The following is a 21,339-nucleotide window of genomic DNA, read 5'->3' as shown; positions in this document are numbered from 1 at the left end:
CAGTCAATTTGTTGCTAGATTTGGCAACTCCTCAAGCCTTGTCCACATTAATACGTTTCCATTGAAAACACATCTTTTCCTCTCGTTTTGACCTTCCATCCACACTAAGACAAGGAGTCCAGGAAATCAGAGCTTTTGAAACGCTCTCCAGAGCAAATAAATTTGAAAATGCTGTTTTCACGTTGTAGTATGGACTGTGGAAACGGAGGCTTTTGAAAACGATGACGCATGATTAGTCATGTGACCCATACTGTACCAATAGACGTACCGGTAACGTTAATTGTGCAGTTATGTGCTATTCACTTCCACACTGTTGATGAAGATATTTACTTTGCACACTCTTCATATTACATTCCTAAAAAGATGACAGAAAATTTACTCACGATTGATGTCCTGTGGCAAAACACGAGGGCAGTTGCGTTTTAGACCCATTCTGAGTGAGCGCGCCGTGGGCGCGTCAGTGAATGATGAATATTTCCATAAATGAATTGATCCTGCCAGAAGAATTGCGTGAAACTTATTATGTCCGTACCGTCTGTATCATCTCAGTGAGGTTTCATACATGCACAGTAAGGCGAATGTAACGCTTTCAGACATTTCAGAGTGGATGATAAACTTTGGAAAAACGCCTCGTTTGCTTCATGGTTATAAAATGGCATCAACATCCATTTATGTCATAACGTCATTTAACAAACTTTAGCCACGAAACCTGCTTTTAGCGACTTCACCTGAAAATTTATTAATTTGCGACACGGCCTACGCCGCTAGCGGAGGCAGCTTCAAGCAAGCGTCTGCTACGAGAGCTGGAGGCCCGGCTGCAAACGGCGCTGCGGCCGGAAGAGCCGCGGTGAAAGGCTGAGCCGAAGCGGTAAGCGAGTGAGGCTTTGCTGCGATGAGAACTGGAACGCGGCCCAGGCTCGTTGAAGGCCTGCTGCTGCTGCGACCCAGCACTCGAGGAGAGCCGGGTCTTGTGCGGGATGATGGTGGTGTCGAGCGAGGCGAGCTCGGGGCTTTCGCGGCTGGAGTGGATTTAGGAGTGAGGTTGGCTAATTTGCAGGGTGACGAATAGATCGTACAGATCCGCTTTGTTTACCCTCCGCGAGAACGGTGCGTTGGAATTAATCAGCGTTTGCCTTGGGCTTAAATACTGTCCACTTCCCGATCGGAGGAGTTGCTGGTACGGCCGAATGATACGAGGATGCCGGGGAAGTTGGAAGCCTCGGCGTTGTGGAAAGCGTGTGGCTGGCCGAGAAGAGCAGCGGCCGCAATGCAGCCTGGTGCTCAGCGGCCATGTCTGGCGGAGAAGGAGTGCTCATGGGGCTGGCAAATTGCGGTGGAGAATCTGAAAAAATCCCCAGTATCGGTCTCATCGTTGGATGGGAAAAAAATTTAGTCTGTGATAAAAAGGCAAAGGAACGAACCGATCGCTGGAATACTGTAGAGAGAATGAAGGTAAGATGGCTTGGGCTATTTATAGAAGTTCTCTCTCAAGCTGATAGGATAGATGGTGTAATTGCTGATGATGAATTGGCCGGGTTAATTATCTGAACGTGCTCCTCCCGAACTTTGTTAATAAAACATCATTTATATACTGTGGGGTCTGAGACCACATCGGAAATCTTTTTGAAACAAAAAATAAATGATAAATATTTAAGAGGTCTAGGTCACTACTGAGCAAATTTGTCAAATTGACCATGTGAATTCCTTTGTACAAAAGATAAAAATGTTCTTGCATTTAAGCACAAGATGTTCTTTGGAATATTCTCGAATCATGCTGATCATCAGCTTTTTCTTGTGGAGTTCATGTCAGCTCAAGTGCTGCTGTCATTAAAGGAGAACAAACCAAATACTGAGACATTCTGCATGTCATTAATTTTCCAATTAAATTTTCCCCTCAAAATACTATTCTACTATAATTTGAAGTGAAAAGTACTGCTTTGAATTTTCACTAGTGGTCTGACTGAGAACCCCACTGTACAGTGTGTTTAAATCTGTCTTTTCCCCTGTGTTTTCCTCTGGGAAATTAGTATTCTAGCTCCCTCCAAATCTTCATCCTGACCAATGCTTTCAGAATTACTGTGATTGTCATTATGGAACTACTTTTCTAACCGATGTCTAGGTTCCTGACGTAGTTTCGCTAATGTAAATGACTGCACCATCTCATTTGCAAGGAGAGGACTGAAAATTGAGGCAGATTCCCAATTCCATCAAAGGTTGTCCACCCAAGAATCCATTGCGTTTGTCATGAGCTTAAACTCCAAGGTTAAATGGTGAAAGAGAATCAAAATTCTTCTCTCAAACTGCGGCCACTATAAGCCAAATGAATAAAATCAAGAAACTTTGAGGCCTTAAACAGAGAACAGGTGTTGAATTTTGCCATTGGTCTGAAATCAATAATGAATAAATGACCGAACATTGGTGTTTCAGAAACATTCAGAGCTGTTTTATGAGTAAAATCAGTGTAGGAAGTGCTGTAAAACTGAAAACTCTAGTTGTACTGCAAACGCCCTGTTACATATGAGACTAAATTGGGTCTACACAAACACACACTCATACAGATTCACACACTGCAGGTTTCAGTACTATTCGGTGAGAATCAGTGAGGATTCTGACAATTTGACAGTCTTAAGGGAGAGAGAAAGTGACAGTAATAGAGAGGGAGAGAGCTAGAGAAAAAAAACAAGGAAAGATTACATGTCAGACTTCATCAGCAACAGGAAAACCAGCAGTAAATGAGTTTGCGTGCATGCATCAATGAACTCGACTTGCATATTCTACGCACACAAATATACGAATAAATGAACTCATTGTATTTATTTATTTGCGTGCATGTGTTGTTTGTGCGGCCTTCAAATTGAAATTCCCTACGTGTTATGAAAATATGGGATGCTATGGGATGCGCTCCATGTGTAAAACGCACCATCAAGGTCAGGAAACCACAGTTGACTTTCATAAAAGACCAACAACTTCTCACCAACCCAAATCAATAAATTCTCTTCTCTTATTACTAATCGATCACTATTCTTTTCAGACCCAATCAATCAGCTTGGACCTCAGGTCACAACCATCACCAGGACGAGATCTGACAAGAGCCCTCAACCCAATGGATTCCAATAGTAGCCATTACCGACAAGACAATAGAGAATGAGCTTATTGTTTCAATCATCTAGCAATCCACCTGAGCATCCTCTACTCGCTTCCTGACTCGCTGTACTTGACTTTAATGGCCCGAGAGCTCAAACTGTTTTATAATGAGGGCTTTCCCACAGCATACTCTCCTCATTATGCACACAAACACACACATACACACAGATAGCGACAAGCTTCTTATTGATATTGTGCCCAGTAAAGTGGTCCATAAGAAACTGGGAGGGGGGGTCTCATGAGTGCGTTTTATTCGCCGGGAAAACAATACAACTATATTTCATACATGTAAACACTCAGGAAACCTATGAACTTCCACAGTTAACCCCATCCAAGATTTTGAGCCGTTTAACAGCAACGGCTGACTCTGAAAAATGCACCAATTCCACTCAAATTCAAAAGCGCTACAGACTCCGAACTCAACTGCAATATGGAGTCCAATTTGAGTGTGGATTCTGCGACGCAGGCTATAAATTACACATGCATACTTTTATCAGAATGCCACAGATGTGACTTTTAGCTTCCCACAGATCAGGGGCATCAGTCATAGTGATTTTGTCATTGTAGTGATATGTGAGTTGACCTGCTGATATATCAAGGCAGAGAAGGTTCTGACAGATGTGTTGTAGTTCATTGAAAAAGGGAGCTGTTCTTTCAGCACCACTCACAGTCAAATAGCCACATCACATCAAAGTGCATTTTAACATGTATTGGTTCTTGTGCAGATTCTACTTCACAGATTTTATCGACAAGTGGCTAACCGATGCCCCTGGCCATTCAGTAAAGCCCATGAGAGAACATGCCTTGTTTATTAATAGGCCATCCAAACGCTGCCGGTAATGGCATGCGCTATAGGCAGATCTCTTTGGAAACTTAAGTAGGGAAGTGTGTGTGGGTCCATCTTCAAACTCACCCTATAGGCAATAGGAGCCCCACCATGGGACTCGATGCATTCTTTATAACCACACACACAACAACAACACAATAAACCCAGGCTGTGCCCCATACCACATTCAAACCTGAGTGACAGTTTCTTTAAGAGGAGTCAATGGAGCTGTCAAAGACAATTTTCACCAGCATTTCATCTGTGTATTGTAGGCACACATTTGAGGGAATAAGCTAAAGTAATCATTAGCATTAGGAGATTGGCTTGTTTATACTGATAATGCATCAAATGAAGGAAGTCTATGAGTTCGGATGAGAATTTTTGCAGGTGGCACGAGGTAAAAGAGGGCAATGTGAATTTATGAATCTGCATCCATGACGAGCATGATCCTCATGCCTTGGGTGTGTTCTCACATGAGACTTGGATTGTAACAGCAACACTAGGCCAGCCAAAAGACTTTTCACGCTATGCTTAACTGGGTTAAGGCCAATTTTAACCCTGGGTTAAGCAACTTTCACACTTATTTCGAAATAGGGTTAGTAAGGCTTTTAACCCTGGGTTATGAAGCCGTGCTTTTGGCTTTGCAGTGCTAACATTTAATAAACTGACATACAGTGAGAAACGATGTTATGCTAAAATATTACAATGAGTTGTTTAGCAACAGAGAACCAGTTATAAACGAACAGTTCTTACCTCATTAAGTATTCATGAGCTTTGTATGTTGCATAAACTTTCATGTTATGTTTAGTCTCCACAGTGAGGGGAAAATATAGAACAGCTACACAAATGCATTAACCGGTGATAATAAGAAAGTATTAAAGTATTGTTTTGCTGTATGCTTTATAAGGCTTAAAACAACCAGAGCAGATCTACATGGCAACATTTACACTACACGCGCTGTAGTTGTCCAATCAATTTTACTAACCTCATACAGGTGCATCTCAATAAATTAGAATGTCGTGGAAAAGTTCACCTTTCCACGACATTCTAATTTATTGAGATGCACCTGTAAATATGCAAATAAGTACGTCGACTCATCGTTTAAAAACGTACAGTGAAATATCCCAGTTTAACGTTTAGCCAATATTAAGAATGACAATTTCAAGCATGGGAAGCCCAATAATGCGGTATTAGAATGCTCCGGTAAATTGTTCAGCATAAGTCAACCAATCATAAACTAAGCAATTGCCTGCCTCATTAAATATTAATGCAACATAAACTTGCACGCACTTAACTTTAGCTTCTGAGGGGGGAAATGTTGAAAATGTTTAAAAGGTTGTGCAGTGACTCAAAAAGTGAGGAAGACACCGTTTTTTTTACAACACTGGTCCGAAAAGTCCATACAGGACGCGTGCAGTATTTGTCCAATCAATGTTACTGACCACATAAATATGCAAATAAGAACGATAACCCGCTGTTCACAAAATGTGAAGAGTGAAATTTCGTAACCTGAATAATGACTAACCCAGGGCAGTAAATGAGCAGTGGGAAACAGTGAACAAGATAACCCCGCAGGGATTCAGTTAACCCGGGAATAAAAATGACCATGGGTTTACAATTTCAAGTGTGAAAAGCCCACGAGAGGTCTAATGTGTACCAGCCGGTGTCGGCACAGATTCTCCTGCGCACTCTCTCTCGCTCACTCTTTTGCAGACTGTGATCAGACGCCACTGCAGTGTGTGTGCGTGTATAAAAGTGAGTGTGTGTGTGTGTGTGTGTGTGTGTGCGTGCGTGTTCTGTCCGTACCATCGTAGGAGGGTGCAATACTCCCGCAAACACCGCCTTTAAACAAGCCATCTCAAACGCTGCCGCACATCACGTCGCGTTTTCTAAATTTAAACTAAATTTATTTGGAGTCAAACAAAACCAAAACGAGGTTATATAAAACAGTGGTTTGCCAATAGACCGCACAATTGGAATAAAATGTTAAACCCTTCGTTTTGTCAGTAATAAAAACACCACGATTAAGACCTTGTCTTGTTTTTGCGCGTATGCAAAGTCCGCGGCTCTCACTGAGATCTTAACTGATTCCCACCTGAAATGCTGTTTTAGGTGTGGGTAAATCCGAAGAACAAATGTCCGTTATATTGTACCATAAATAAAAAAAAAAAAAACCCAATATAGATATTTGCGTATTTGTAGAACCATTAATACGTTTCTAAAATATATATTTTTATTTTTATGTCAGTGAAGGATATGTTCGCCCTCATATCGGATGTTTTACTTACTAGTTTGTTTAAAATTCTTATAAATATCAATGAAGATTCTTACTGGAGTCACATTACTGCAATACATAGCCTAAAAAGAAACACCCTGCCCAGACACCTTGATTTTGAAAAACAAGTAGGACAGCAAAAAAGACCACACTTAAATAATGCCACAATACATCAGATCCTACTGATACAAAATAAGGCTCATTGTCTTCTTTCACAAAACATAATTGCCTGTTTATTTTATTACATTTAGGTGAAATATGATCCGGACATGTTGTTGACAGGTCTCACTCTGTAATTCTGCCTTGATGAAAATGAGTTGTCATTATTTAAGCAACACACTCCACATTTACACGATTTCGATATTTTGTAAAGGTTAGAGTACATAGGCATCTTCACGAGCCGAAGCAAATCAACTCGCCGCCCCCGCATCACCATGAAACCTGTCCAAAAACACACAAAACTTCGCATGGGTAACTAAAACAGAGCGCGAGCTTACCGTCAGCCCACGTCCAAAAATTGATCCGCGGTCAGTCAATAAGACACTTGGAAAAGGAATGAACGCGCATCACGATGAATGAGGAATCTGACCAAATCATCCATCCGAACAGAAAAATTCACCAGCTAATAGTTTATTCCAATACAGACGCTGCCTTAAAGAGAATTCAGAGGATTTCCAAGGGTCTCTATGACTTTAGGACATCATAATGCATTAAGAACTCAAAGGTGCTGAAGAAGGACCCATGGCTTGACCGTGCGCCCTCGTCCAGCGACAGTCGGTCGCTCCTGCGCATTCCGTGGCGCGCCGTGCGCTCGTCGGTCAGAGGGATGCTTTGAGATGTCTCAGGTATCCGGCAGCTAGAGCTCCTGTGGGGGTTTCCTCTTCAAGACGGGCTGTGTGCGCTCGCTGCTGTGGGAGAACTCTCCATGGTCCTAAAGACCGCCTTAAATCCAAGACTGCGTGCGCGCGCGCGCAACGACTGTGGTGGGCTGCATGTATTTAGGAACATCTTCAGTTAAAGGAATAGCTCACCCCCCAAAAATAAACATTCTGTCATCCTTTACTCACCCTCAGGTCGCTCCAGAACTTTACTTTTTTTCTTCTGCAAAAGGTAGAATGGTTATTGCTTTTTCCCCTCACAATTAAAGCATGTGACTACATGTGACCAGTGGATTTCAGGCGCCAAAATGCAACTGAAGTGAAATTACAGTTTTGTGGAAGGAGATTTATGCTGTAATTCACTGAAAATCTTACACCTTTTAAATGTCATTAAAGGAATATTTCACCTAAAATGAAAATTTGTTTAATCTACTGATCCTCAGTCCATCCAAGTAATCATCATGACTCCAGTCCATCGATTAACATCTTGTGGAGTGAAAAGCTGAGTGTCTGTAAAAAATCTATTATTGAGACATTTTTAACTCAAAACGTTGCTTCCGGCTAAAATATGAGTCGTCTATCCCTAATATTGCTTTCTCCAATTGCCTTGAGGAGTGAAATATATATGGATCAAGCACAGTTTACAAGCAAAAACAGTCCAAAACAAATATGTCAGTGGATGTTGATGTGAAAGGAAAACAGTGGGATGGACTTTTTCACTGGAAAAAACGTTATCATGAATTATTGACTCATATTTTGTCTAGAAGCGACATTTTAAGTTAATGGCAGTTTTATTACAAACAAGCAGCTTCACAAGATATTAACTGATGGACTGGACTTGTGTGCTTTAAAGTGGATTAGCTGTTTGGACTCTCATTCTGACGGCACCCATTCACTGCAGATCGGTCAGCAAGTGATGTAATGCTACATTTCTCCAAATCTGTTCTGCTAAAAAAACAAACTCATCTACATCTTGGATGGCCTGAGGCTGAGTACATTTTCAGCACATTTTCATTTAGTATTCCTTTAAAGCAATACTGTGGTTAAGCTGGACCTCATGGAAACAGAATACTGTAATTATGCTAATGTGATTATGCTTATAATTAGAGTAACCATAATCACAGTAAAATGTGCAGTACACAAGCATGTTTATGCTTTAATTGCATTTATTCCACCATGTACTATAGTGTTGCCGTGTTACACTCGTGAACAGGTCTGAAATCATAGCAGAATAAAAAAAGCCATATGGCCGCCAGCAACTGAGAATGCTGTCCTGGTCCATGTGATCAGGGGGCCCCACTTGGGTCCTTTATGGTATAGCCTACTCATCTGGCCTAAGGAAAAGGGGTCCACTAATAAAAATGTTGCCTGAAGCCCTGTGAATTTCAGTGACAGCTGTGAGAGGCCACCCTTTCGGGGACAACAATAAAACGTTTATTTTTACAGCTTTATGTGACATGGACATGTGTTTTACCGATGGTAGGAAACACTAAAAATGAAGACACGGGGTATATGTAGGGTAAAAAAAAACACTAAATAAAAGAATCCCTTCCAAATACAAAGCATTCTGCAACTGAAGCAGGCAAATAATAAATAGCTGCAACAAACAGACCTACTCTTTTTGAAATTTTTGAACGAATATTTTGTGTTTTGGGTAGGGGTAAATGGCATTGAAGATGTAGACATGTACTCTTTTTTTATGCTCTCTGATTATTGCCAATAATCAGACTATTGGTGTACATGTAAACATAGCCACTGGTCATATCTGAATGCACATGAATGCAAATGAGATTTGACAGCTACTGCAGAAGGAAAGCTTTTTCGGTGAATAACAAATTCAATTTCAGTCTGAAGTTACTGCATGACTTCAGAAAACTTGATATAGCCAGAAGTCATGTACTACACTTACAGTACTTTTATGGTGCTTTTTTATAGAAGCCTGTTCCAGATCAATCGATAAAAATATATATAAAATTATACATGTATATATATTTTTACATATTAACAATGACCATATACATGTATGGCACGAGCTGTCAAAAAAAGAGAAAAAGTAGAGGAGAAAATGGGACAATAACAATAAATCTACATTGAATAAATAATAATTTATTTACAACTGGCTCAAATCACATCATGAAGAGTAAGAATATAGATTCATTGCATGTTAAATAGCAACCAGGACATTATGGAACAATTATTTTTATGTTCCAAGAAGAATCAAAGTCAGGTTTGGAACAACAGGAAAGTGAGTGAATGATGACAAAATCATTTTAGGTGAACTATTTCTTTAAACTTATAGAGAGTGTGTGTATGTGTGTGCATTTTATACACGAGTTCTGAAAAGAGACAGCCTTGAGACCCAGGTGTGTGCACTGGTGTGTATGTATGTGTGTGTGTGTGTGTGTGAGTGGGAGAGAGAGAGGGAGAGAGAGAGAGAGTCTTTTCCAAAACACTTTGCTGTCCTGTCCAGGGTGAGTCTCTCGCTCTGTGAGTTGCATAACAATGAGGAGGTTCACAGAAGAAGAAAAGCCCACTCAGAACACAAACACACACAAACACACACTCTTTCTCTGGTTTTGCCTGTTTCTTTACCTCTCTCCCTCTCCCTCTCATCCATAAAACCACACACATTTCTCTCTGTATATTCCTCCTGCCCAAGGGAGAGTGTTCTCTCCTGCAGTTACTGTCCACGTGTTTTTATAACTTCCAGTATCTGCTGCCCACTCCGCTGATGTCATACAGCTCAATCTCTTGTAAGGCTGATTCTGAACTGCACATCTACAGTAATCTCTCTCCACACACTGCACTCGAAAACCTGGATCCAGAGACTGGAAACTTACACCGTTTCACTTTGAGGCTGGTCGAGCATGAAAAACAAATGCAAAAGGTTTCAATAACCCCCCCCTCCCCAAAATATTCAAAAAAATATTAATTTAATAAATAATGGATTTGCTGAAAGTGTCCACTTTTAAATCATAATAAATGCATTAATGAAACTGGATAAAATCTTTGCAAAACCTCTACAAATCGGCTCATTTCATGAATGCTGCAATACCCAAAACCACAAAGTAAATGTACTTTGAATGGTCTGAGATGTTGCAACATTTATGGAGTTTTTTATTCAGATTATTCTTTAAAAAATTCACTGTAAAAAAACTTCAATAAAATTTACGGTAAAAAAAAATGGCAGCTGTGGTTGCCAGAATTTTACCGTAAAACGGTTTTAACTTTAATTTACATTTAAATACCGTAATTTCATTAACTGATATAATGTTAATATACCAACCTACTGAAGTACTGAAATCTGTTTTGTACCTTTGTAATACACTGATAACCACTAAAAGCAGGTGGTGATGAAAAAGTCACATGATGAACCAAAGCCCATCACAAGCAGCTTTTAAATATCAACATATATAGAAGGTGCACAGTGTCATTCACACAAACAATAAACACCATCATGGTAACACACATAAAACTGAAATAATGCAATACACATTAATTTAACAAGATTAGATGTAACATACAACCCTAATGTACAAAACTGATAAGAAAAAAAACTAAGAAGAAACATAGTTATTACAACAACAAAAAAAACAAACATAAAATTTGAAATGTAACGCAGAGAATTCTGGGAATGTCAATTTACAGCTATTCACTGTAAATTATATATTCTTTTTCCACTTCCAAAAACGGTATACTACCATACAATTACATGTAATGTCCAGTTTTTCACCGTATATAGTAGGGGAACTTACCGTTAACCATTTAACAGGTTTTTACTATAGCATTTTTACAGTGTTTTACCGTTAAATTCACGGTCATTCTTTACAGTGTTTTTACAAAATCCAATACAGTAGCCTGAAAAAGTATTTTAAACCTGATTTTTACATACTGTATAAAAAATATTTTAATCCGCAAACTGATGATGTTAGATATTTTCTCTGAATTTTTTTAAGGATTTTACAATTACTTTTAACCAGCAGTCTCAAAATCATTTTAGTGGACGTTTAAACAACCTCCCTGTGATTAAATGTCTCTCTAAATGATGTTAAAAACATATACTGTAGCATACGCTAGAATAAACAATAAAAAGGTCTCTTTCCACGGCCTTGCAGTTAGTCCGCTGATCTGTTTATCTGTCTGCCTCTTTGTGTTTCCATCTGTCTGTCATAGTGTCTGGGTCTAATATAATTTTAACGGAAATTAGAACGGAAAGGAAAATGTCACAAGAGGTTTTAGCAGCTATTTTAAGCCCTCCCCAACAGAGAGTATTAATTTTTCATACAGTAGGTGATTTTTTCAGGACTCTTAAATGGTCTTTTCTCATTTCATCAGCTTTGTAGTTGAATAAATGCAGGAAGTGAGGAGGCAAGGACAGACACAATGCAGAACATGTTCAAATAGCATAAATGAGAACATGTCTGCAGTATCTTCAATGTTTTGCAGTGAAAGATTTTTTAAAGAAAGAAAAAAAAAATACATGACAAAAATGTATGACATGTCAAAAATCTATAGGAAAACAAAATTGAATAGCAACATTTCTGTGCCACTAGTACCACCAACTGGAATTGCATAAATAATGACTGGTTTCAAACAGGTTTCCAAACAGTCATCTGTCATTGTCATTGTCAGCAAACAGATAGTCCCGCCCTCAAATTAGTGCCATTTAGGGAAATCATAGTAATCGATTACTTATATTTGTTTCTGCATAATAAGCCGAGATAAAAGATTAATATGCTGGGATAGACATAAGAATAAAACTAAAACAAAAACATTTTAAATGAAGATAGAACACTATTACTATACGTAAATCCTGTAACTGCATAGAAGATTATTTTATGACTGCTGAGTGAAATATGAAGAACTGAGAAAATTTTATCACATGGCTTTATAATGTACTACAATAACACATGGCAAAAATACAAGAAAAATATCAGCTTTATTAGTTCAAATGACCTTTAAGCGGATAGGTGCAAAACATAATGTTGCTGAACCTGTATTATTTTAGTGACATTGATATACTTTTTTCTATACCGTTTTGTTCTATACTGTTTTCACTTTAATTTTACATAAAGTTTTAATAATTTTGTTGTTTGTCATATTTTAGTTTTTGTTTTGTCTACATATAGTATTTATTCATTTGTATATACTACTTTTAGTTTATTCATTCATTTATTTAACTATTTATTTGTTTTTTAATGATTTTTATGTTATTTTTTTTCCCAAATTAAAAAAAAAAAAAAAAAAAAATGAGAACGTTGCCACGGCAAGTAGCTGAAATATGTAAATGATTATGTAAAATGCTTTTTATATTTTATTTCATTTCAGTAATAATGTTTATTTGATTTTAAGTGACATTTTTATGGTTTTAGTTTTAGTTTTGTTAATGATACTAACCCTGTGCTGAAACTCAAAACAGAGGAACAATTGTGTGATTTTGTTACAATTTCAAATGCTATACCTATATCCGAACACATAATGTGACTGAATGTCAAATGAAGGCACAGTATAGTAGCAGACTTCAGCACTAAAGTACACTCTCAGAAAAAAAGGTACAAAAGCTGACACTGGGGTGGTACCCTTTCAAAAGACCCCTAAGGGGTGCATATTAGCACCTTAAATGTACATATTAGTGCCTAAATGGTATATGTTAGTGTCTTTTGAAAGGATACAACACCAGTGACAGATTTGCATGTTCTGATTTGATAATGTTTGACTGGTGCCAATAATTTTAATGCAGTTGTGCTCATGTTTGTCCATGGGGATAAGATACAGTGAACACCATAATGAAATTTGACATTTAAATGTGATTTTGACCCTGATGCTCAACACATAAGTTACACCCAAGGAGGTCTAAATACCTGGAGAGCATGTTAGCATTCCCATTCATCTCAATAGCAGATGCTCAGCTGGTGTATTCAGCCTCTGAAATACACAACCTGCAACCTGCCATCTTTGCTCTCAGGCACTCAGTTCCTAAGAAACATATTCGAGCTTTACTCAAACCTGGATTAAAATAACCACATTTATTTCTGAGATGAATAGACTGCACTTGCTGAATTAAAGGAGTAGTTCTCCCAAAAATGAAAATTGTACAAAACTGTACGCACCCCCAGACCATCCAAGTAGGAGTTTGTTTCTTCATCAGAACAGATTTGGAGAAATTACATCACTTGCTCACCAATGGATCCTCTGCAGTGAATGGGTGCCGTCAGAAGAAGAAGTCAAACAGTTAATAAAAACATGACAATAATCCACAAGTAATCTACACAACTCCAGTCACTCCATCAATTAAAATCTTTGGAAGCAAAAAGCTGCAAGTTTGTAATGAACAAATTCATCAAGACATTATTAACTTCAAGGATCCATTGGTGAGCAAGTGATGTAACGCTAAACTTCTTCTTAAAAGCAATTTGTTCTGATGATGAAGGAACAAACTCATCTACATATTGGATGGCCTGAGGGTGAGTTTAGCAATTTTCAAATTTTCATTTTTGGGTGAACTATTTAACATAGCAAGTTGCATACTGCCATTTGAGACGTTTCTAATTGCATATTGCATACAGTTTCACACAAAATAGTAGTCAGATTACATTATATACTGTCAAATATGCAGTAAGCAGCAGCCTATTTTAGTATTCCATTCTAAAGACCTATTCTCCTTCCCTGCCCTGTTTAACAGTGTGTTTGTGTTTGCAGTGATCAAAGTCACTTTGACGTATGTTACGTGTTCGCACGTGGCTCCCAAAGTGGAATACATGTCATCGTTTGAGTCCATCCCTTCACTGCTGTAATCTGCATTGATTGGCTGAGTCTCAGTGCATCCTACTTTGCATTTCCTTTATTTGTAGAGAAGGAGACTGTTCTCCTCAACCCTGTTTTGAACAGCAAGCTTAATACACAGAGGTTCATATATTGGGATTTCCTTTAACACATATACATCTTTGTATTCCTCATGTGCAGCTTGCAGTTGAACGGTTTCTCACGCATATTGTGACTATATTATGTTTTTGCTGACATGACACCCCGCGGGCTTAAAAAAGAAAAAAAAACAACAGTTCCTAGGCATCTGCAATATTAAAATGTCAGAAAAATCATAAGTCTTAATTAAGAGATAATAATGTATTAATAATTCATAGATTATAGTATCCCTCCTTTACACATGCACATGCGTGCACACACACACACACACACACACACACACACACACACATCACAACCCCCGCCGAGAATTAAACACAGAAGAGGAGTAACAAAGGTAATTATCTTATTCTGGTTATGTGGGTTAATAAGGCTTTTTTTCTGAAGGCCACAAGATTAATGTGAGTCTATATAAAACCCCTCAGCTCTTGCCAAACTTGAGTTGAGTGTCCGTTAGATTCCAGAACTTTCAGCGTGCCAGGGATAGAACAGCACAGTGTTAATGTAATTATGTGTGTGTCAAAGAAGAGCCTTTTAAAGGAACAGTTCACTTAGTATAAAAAAAAAAAGCGCATTTATCAATTAGTATAAAAATGTTTTAAAAAATTAACACAATCATTAATTATAAAAAACATTTAACCAATTATACCATTTCTCAATGCATTAAAAAAATTATAAATAATTTACACAATTAATCTTTCTGTAGGGCTGTCAATTTAACATGTTAGTTTAGCATGATGAACTATAAAAATACAATTAAAATGTATAAAATTAGTCATTAAGTATAAAAAGATGAAAAAGCAATACATTATAAAACAATTATTTAAAAAACTGTTTTTAAAACAAGTGCATTTAATCCTTAATTATAAATAAATCTCAAATTAACACAATTATCATGTCCCCTTACATAAATTCCTTAATGAAATTTTCCTACCATCAGAGCAATTCAAGCTGTATGTTATAATATCAGCATATTTTTGCAAGTCTCACCAAACTATGGCACAATAACAGAGAAGCCACATACATTTTTCTGTTCAAAAAACAGCTGGAGCAGAACGGAATGGTTCTAAACACAAGGGTCTTGAAACACGCTTTTTAAAATTGAACTTGACAATGCAACTTAAAAACACGGCATGAGATGCTGAAAACCATAAAATGCAACACAACGACCAAAACTCCATGTATACAAAATCTGCATATATACACAGACAAAAATGTAAGAAATAGCACAGGCATAATTCTTTCTGTGCGAATAGTCTCTAAATCTACCTCAGACTGACAACTTGATTGCAGTATGGACTGCTGTGAAGTTATGTGAAAATAAAACTATATATTGACTTCCTAAGCCACTTGTTAATGTCCATTTATTGATTTATTCGTTTGCCACAACAATGTGCTTGAATCATCTTCTTCTTGGGGCTGCTCTTAACAAATATTGATATAATGTGATTAATTGTAATTAACGTGGCTCAGTAATTGGAATAAATGAAATTTGATTGACAAGCCTATTTTTTCCATCATTGAAGTCTCAGTCCCTCTTCACTTTCATTATATAGAAAAGATCAGCATGAACATTCTGCCAAACATCTGCTTTTGTGTACCATATAGAAGAAAATGAATGACAAGAAACGAATGACAAGCTAAATAATGGTAAATGATGATTATTGGGGAGAACTACTCATTTAACAACAATTTCTTGTCTTTTTTAAGTAAAATTACCAGTACAAGACTGATGACTTTTAATGCAAGTAGGCTATGTAATCATTATATTTTTTTGCATTCAAAATTCATCAGTTTGGAAATAAGTTTGTAAATGTTTAAACATTGGCCGCCTGTATTTTTTTTATAGTGAATCAATGCAATAAAAATGAAATCTAAGACATTTATAGATTTGTTCTAGGTTATTTCTGCAGCATTTACGACTTCTCTGAACATCGCAGATGGTGTTTAGACAGCCGTATGTATGTATAACTACTACTGTGTAGAAAAATACATGCCGGGTGTCTTAATATTGGCCGCTTAAAGCTGTGCATTTCGAAATGAAGCCGCAAGCTGTGAGATGAGTTTCAGAACGAGCACTCGGCCTATTGACATCACGGGTAGTTTATTGACTTGAGTCACATTAGTGGACAAAGGATTCGAAGTTTCGACATTTTGGCTTGATGAGTAAATTGACTATGTTTCTTTGCTTTTTCTCCAAGTACACACACACTGATCAGGTGGTGCAGACTCGCTTGGCTACACTCACAGTCTGTTTTTCTTCCAGATGAGTCTTTACCATCGATGCCCAGTGTGTGCGCTTGTGTGTGCCGCTTTTGGCATGTCCTTTAGTTTAACAGCACTCCTGTGCACAAACCACAGGCTTGGCTCAGTTAGATCATGGCAGTGGTAGATGACAAGGTTTAACCTCACTAACTGTATCTGATTAACAGCAGGGTGACAGCAAATGAACAAGCCGTCCTTTCACACTGACACACACTCGCTGACCCAGAACGGAGAGCAGGGACAGGGCGAGGTAAAAGCCTGGGAAAAAGCCAAGAAAACAGCAGAAGCACAAATCGAATGTGCAGAATATCACATTAATCCATGCTAGAACACTCTGACAGTGGCATTTTGCATGAAGCATGGGTTACCTAACGCGGGATGTAAGCAGCAAAAGGCCTCCAGGTTTGAGATGAAATATGGACCGGTGCATCACAGGGATCTAATTTCGATTGTCACATCCTCAAGGTACTAATGAATGCCGACTCTGTCGTTGCTCTCTTACGAGCGCTGTCATAGCAATCCATAAAAACGATACATTATGTGTTTCAGTCGGGGGAAGATAAGTGTAACACTCGACTGTTGCATCCTCAGAATCGGCATAAAAAGCCAATATGGAAAGGTGAGCTATTTTAAAATCTGCATAGCAAGAAATCTCTCAGGAAACGAGTGAAATCAATCACTCAACAATCCATAATACTACCTGCCCTGATGACACACGGCATTTAAACCTACACAAGTACTGCTGACAAGAAATATACAGAGGGAAGCCAAACACAAGTGGCCAAATGTATGTGGACAGTCGCTGCTAATTAACTAAAGAGCTAAGCAGCAATTCCATCGAGAAAGAATCACAATGCTACAGCATACAGCGACATTTGAAGAGGAGATTGGCAGAAGGCCTTATGTAAATAACTCCTTTGGATATTATGATGAGAAGATTGAAAGTTTAAAGTATAACCCCAACCCTCACAAAAACGAATCATAAAAAAATAATACAAATGAATTAATGGACTTTTTTTTTTTTTTTTACACTATCAAGCAGCGTGTTATTAACTATTACCCTAAAATGTGATCTGGGACTTTTGAAATTTTGCTAATTATTTGCAAGTTATTAAATAAACTAAATAAAAATATCTTTCATTTAAAAAAAATATAGAAAAAAAGTTTCACAAGAGCTGTATTTTCATTATGACCATTCTGATCAATTGAAATCCAGATGCAATATTGTCTAAACACAGCAAAGTGCCTCTCAAACCAGCTAAAACAGTTTGTAGAATATTTGATTAATGACTAGGCAGGATATATATATATACTGTATATATATATATATATATATATATATATATAATGTGTGGGGGGTGGGGGTGGTTGTAGTCCTGAGGGAGTGTATTTGTAAGTGGTGGCTAGTTGATTATATTAGCATCTATCTACACTACACTTGAGCTCAGCTCTAATGTAGAACATATGGAACATTTATAATAAGCACTTCACACAGAAAGAGAGGAGAGAGGGAGGGGGAGAGACAAACCACAGAGACTCCTAATGGGGTCCTGCTTCCCACCACTTAATAAAAATAGGCAGACGCTCGTTAGATTTTATAATTTCATTTTTTAAATTCTCATACAGTCCAAAACTATATAACTCTCACATACATTTGGCTGAACAGACCTCTTCCTGCAGAGCTTTTCTAGTATTAAACAGCCAAACCACATGTGGGGATATCTAGTCAGATTATTGCAAATATGCTTGTCAAATATAATGATATCATAACTTTCATAAATGAAACCCCACTGTAAAAAGTGGTAATTTCATGTTCCTCAAAAAAGGCTTTCTAGGGACCTGAAAAACAAATGAGCATGTACTATAAGTCCTATAATAAACACACCGGAGGCAAGGGCCCGTCCGCCTCGGAAAACAAGTAACGGAGATAGATGACCCCTCTGATCCATGCCCTTGGTTACGGCTCCATAACTCCTTCCCTGAGCCCAGATTTGGCTCATAACTGGCATCCAGACTTATTCAGAAAGTTCATTGGCCACATTTCATTCAGAAACATTAAAACCGTCACTCTGTCAATGAAGCAAAGGAGGAAGGTTGCTATAGTTACTCTTTTGTCAAAGTATGCCACTCTTGCTGCTATCAAAGATGGAAGTGTATTGTTATTTGACACAAATAAATCACTAAAAACACACACAAAAATACATGTAAAAAGATAAACACACCTATCGATTTATGGTGCAGTCTGTCTCTATTTTTTTTACGGAACTCAAGGCTCAGCTGCCTATATCATTCGTCAAACAGATTTTTGCAGTACAAATAAGGCCATTGTTAGCCTTTCTGGATTTCAAAGCGTACAAATAGCTTTCTAGCAGGAGCACTTCTCTTGTATATAGTCAATATATGCAGCGAGATGGATGATGAAATTGCCCGTGTCATTTCACTCTTTGGGTGGCTGCATTTGTGTCTGGGCCATTGTAAGGACCCGAGACCTTGAACGGCAGCCCGGATAAGAGGAGGTGAACAGGTGAAAAATGTGCCTGTCCGCACACACTCAATCCTGCCTACACTCTCGGCACAGGGGAGCATAAATACGCTCCGAAAGCAATCAACCTTCACTTTAAACAACCAACAACAGTATGACTAATAACAATGCTAATGATAAGACGAAAAATAAAGCGAGAGGGCAAGTAAAGAATTTTTTGTGTGCTTTTCTCCATCTTTATCTATCTCTCCAGTCCTGGCTCAGTGATTTGCCACCATATGGCCTGGCTCATGTATTCGAATATGTGAATGCTAAAACAATGAATTCAACAGCTGCTCCAAAGAAAAACAGATCCTGAAGAGGAAAACAACAGGAAGATAACTGCATAAGCACCGCAGATCGCAGACTTAAATCTAGCAAATAAAGCCTATTTTCAAAATGAAATACTTGTGTACTTATTAATACGTATTTGTGATACGTATTAATACGCATCACTGTAAAAGATGATGCACTGCTAAATTAGTAAAATTACGTTCATCTTACTTATTTGTTTCTGCTCTGTTGACATTACTCAGTTTGATCGATTTTTTATTACTTTCTGTTACTTAAAACATTGCAATTAAGTTCAATGAACTTAATTTCTTTGTGTTCAATGAAAAGGTCGAACATGTGGCTCCTTTGTGCATGCATGTGTTATAGACAGAGGTGCACATTTTTCAGCCTGGTTCTCACAAGAGAACCTGGAGATTTGGTTTGTTCCTCACACTACACATAGTGTGACCCATTAAATAAATAAATATATATAACTATAAATAATAAATAAATAATAGAGATAATTTTATTGCACTTTATTTAGTTAAAGTAAAATAATAAAAAAAGAATAAAGTGTGATAATACTATTATAAATAATTTTAAATGTTTTAAAATACAAAGGGAGTATTAAATACAAATACAATTATTATATAGTAAACCTAAAAATATAATGCTAATATTTACTTATTTTTTAATATAAATTTATATAATTTTTTAATATAAATTTATGTCATTTTCAAACTTAAAGTCCACATGAAATCAAAATTGACTTTATTTACTTTACTAGCGCACATTGCTAGTAATGATATGAACAATTAATCCGTGCAAGTTAATCCGCTGAAAAAAATGGTTTGTTTTCGTAATCTTTAATCAGAATCTGAACATTTACTTTTGCTCTGGAATGGCATTCCTTTTCTGATGACGTCAGTTTGACGGCTTGGGCAGAATATCCTTCTAAACACACCCCTCCAACCGTTAGATTGCTATGAGTGAGAGACAGAGAGGAAGAGCGCCAAAATAAAACCATGCCCTCTATTCAACATTCCGTTTCAGCTGGAAATACGTCACTACACTGAAATAAAGTCGGCAGCAACTTCCGGTTCACGCGAACTTTAAACTTAGCAGGCTTTTATTTTGGCGGGTTGCCGGCAAATAAGTATGCACTTCCGACAGACGCGTGTGAGCACGAGCACTTGTGCTCCTTGGGAATGTTCAAAAGACTTTTGCGTGCTTTTTTCGTATTGTCAAACGGCGGTAAGTTATTTGCTTACACAGTCTATAAATATGTAAGCAAAAACACTGTAATGGTAATGTTTAAAGTGTTGTCAGGTGGCAATTGAAGCAAATAAACCCTTTGAAATTAGCCGCGAAATTAAATTGTCCAATTCTGAAGGGACGTAAGTTAAACATGATGGTGCAAGCAACCGTGAAGACGGAAGATATTCTGTATATTACCAAAGACTGAAGATAATACCACGGCGACAGATTCTGTATGTAATTTATTTTATTCTTCATTGAGGACATGTTATAAAACCTACAGAGGATGGGACCCAGCGGGGTCCTAACACTAACATGAAGCAGTTTGAAATTCTAACCGTAACGGTCATCTGACCGACGGACGGATGGGTGCTAACCAAAGGTACGCATTATAAATGTACTTTTATTCGTCTCTTTTCCATGTAATGTTAAATTTCACTCAAAATTTTATTGTTCTGTGTTAATAAGTTTTCAAATTCCCCTCTTTGTTATTTTACATATGCCTGTTGGTTAATTTGCGCGTGAGGTGGTTCAAGATACAGTCTGAGGTAACGTAAATTTATGTTTATCCCTTTTAGTTGTTTAAATAGGTAACTAAAACAGGTAACTTTACAATAATCTATTTAATATTTTCAAAACGTTATCTGGTGTGAAGTGTTTGTTTTTGTAGTAAAATAGACTTTGTCTTGGATCCAGGACGCTCACGCGATTCTGTGAGAGGCGTTTAAAATTAAAAAATAATTGAAAAAAGTAAGACTCTGCTGTATATGGAGGCCCTTATGTGTGTACTTTTCATTATTGTGCATGCAGATATTATTCAGGTATGTGAACACTTGACTATTGCATGAATAATGAATGTACCAGAATTTTAATTGGTTAATTGCAGTTGAAATAAAAATGAATTAGAAATGTTACCCCCAATTCAGCTCCAACAGGTGAACAGTCAAAAGTTTTTGAACAGTAAGATTTTTAATGTTTT

General features: G+C 37.6%; 1 protein-coding gene across 1 annotated transcript in view; it reads right to left on the bottom strand.

Annotated features, from left to right (window-relative positions):
• il1rapl1a (interleukin 1 receptor accessory protein-like 1a) overlaps nucleotides 1-7,078 on the bottom strand; it is a 90,917-nt gene extending 83,839 nt beyond the window's left edge. The window contains exon 1 of the mRNA XM_016454194.1: nucleotides 6,743-7,078. The gene's annotated coding sequence lies outside the window, so the exon portion shown is untranslated. The remainder of the gene's footprint in view (nucleotides 1-6,742) is intronic.
• Between the last annotated feature and the right edge of the window lie 14,261 nt (nucleotides 7,079-21,339).

This window comes from Sinocyclocheilus anshuiensis, unplaced genomic scaffold (assembly GCF_001515605.1).
Source record: "Sinocyclocheilus anshuiensis isolate Anshui unplaced genomic scaffold, SAMN03320099.WGS_v1.1 scaffold976, whole genome shotgun sequence".
Classification (NCBI taxonomy): Eukaryota; Metazoa; Chordata; class Actinopteri; order Cypriniformes; family Cyprinidae; genus Sinocyclocheilus; species Sinocyclocheilus anshuiensis.
The sequence above is the reverse complement of the archived record's forward strand: the minus strand, read 5'-3'. Positions and strand labels throughout refer to the sequence as shown.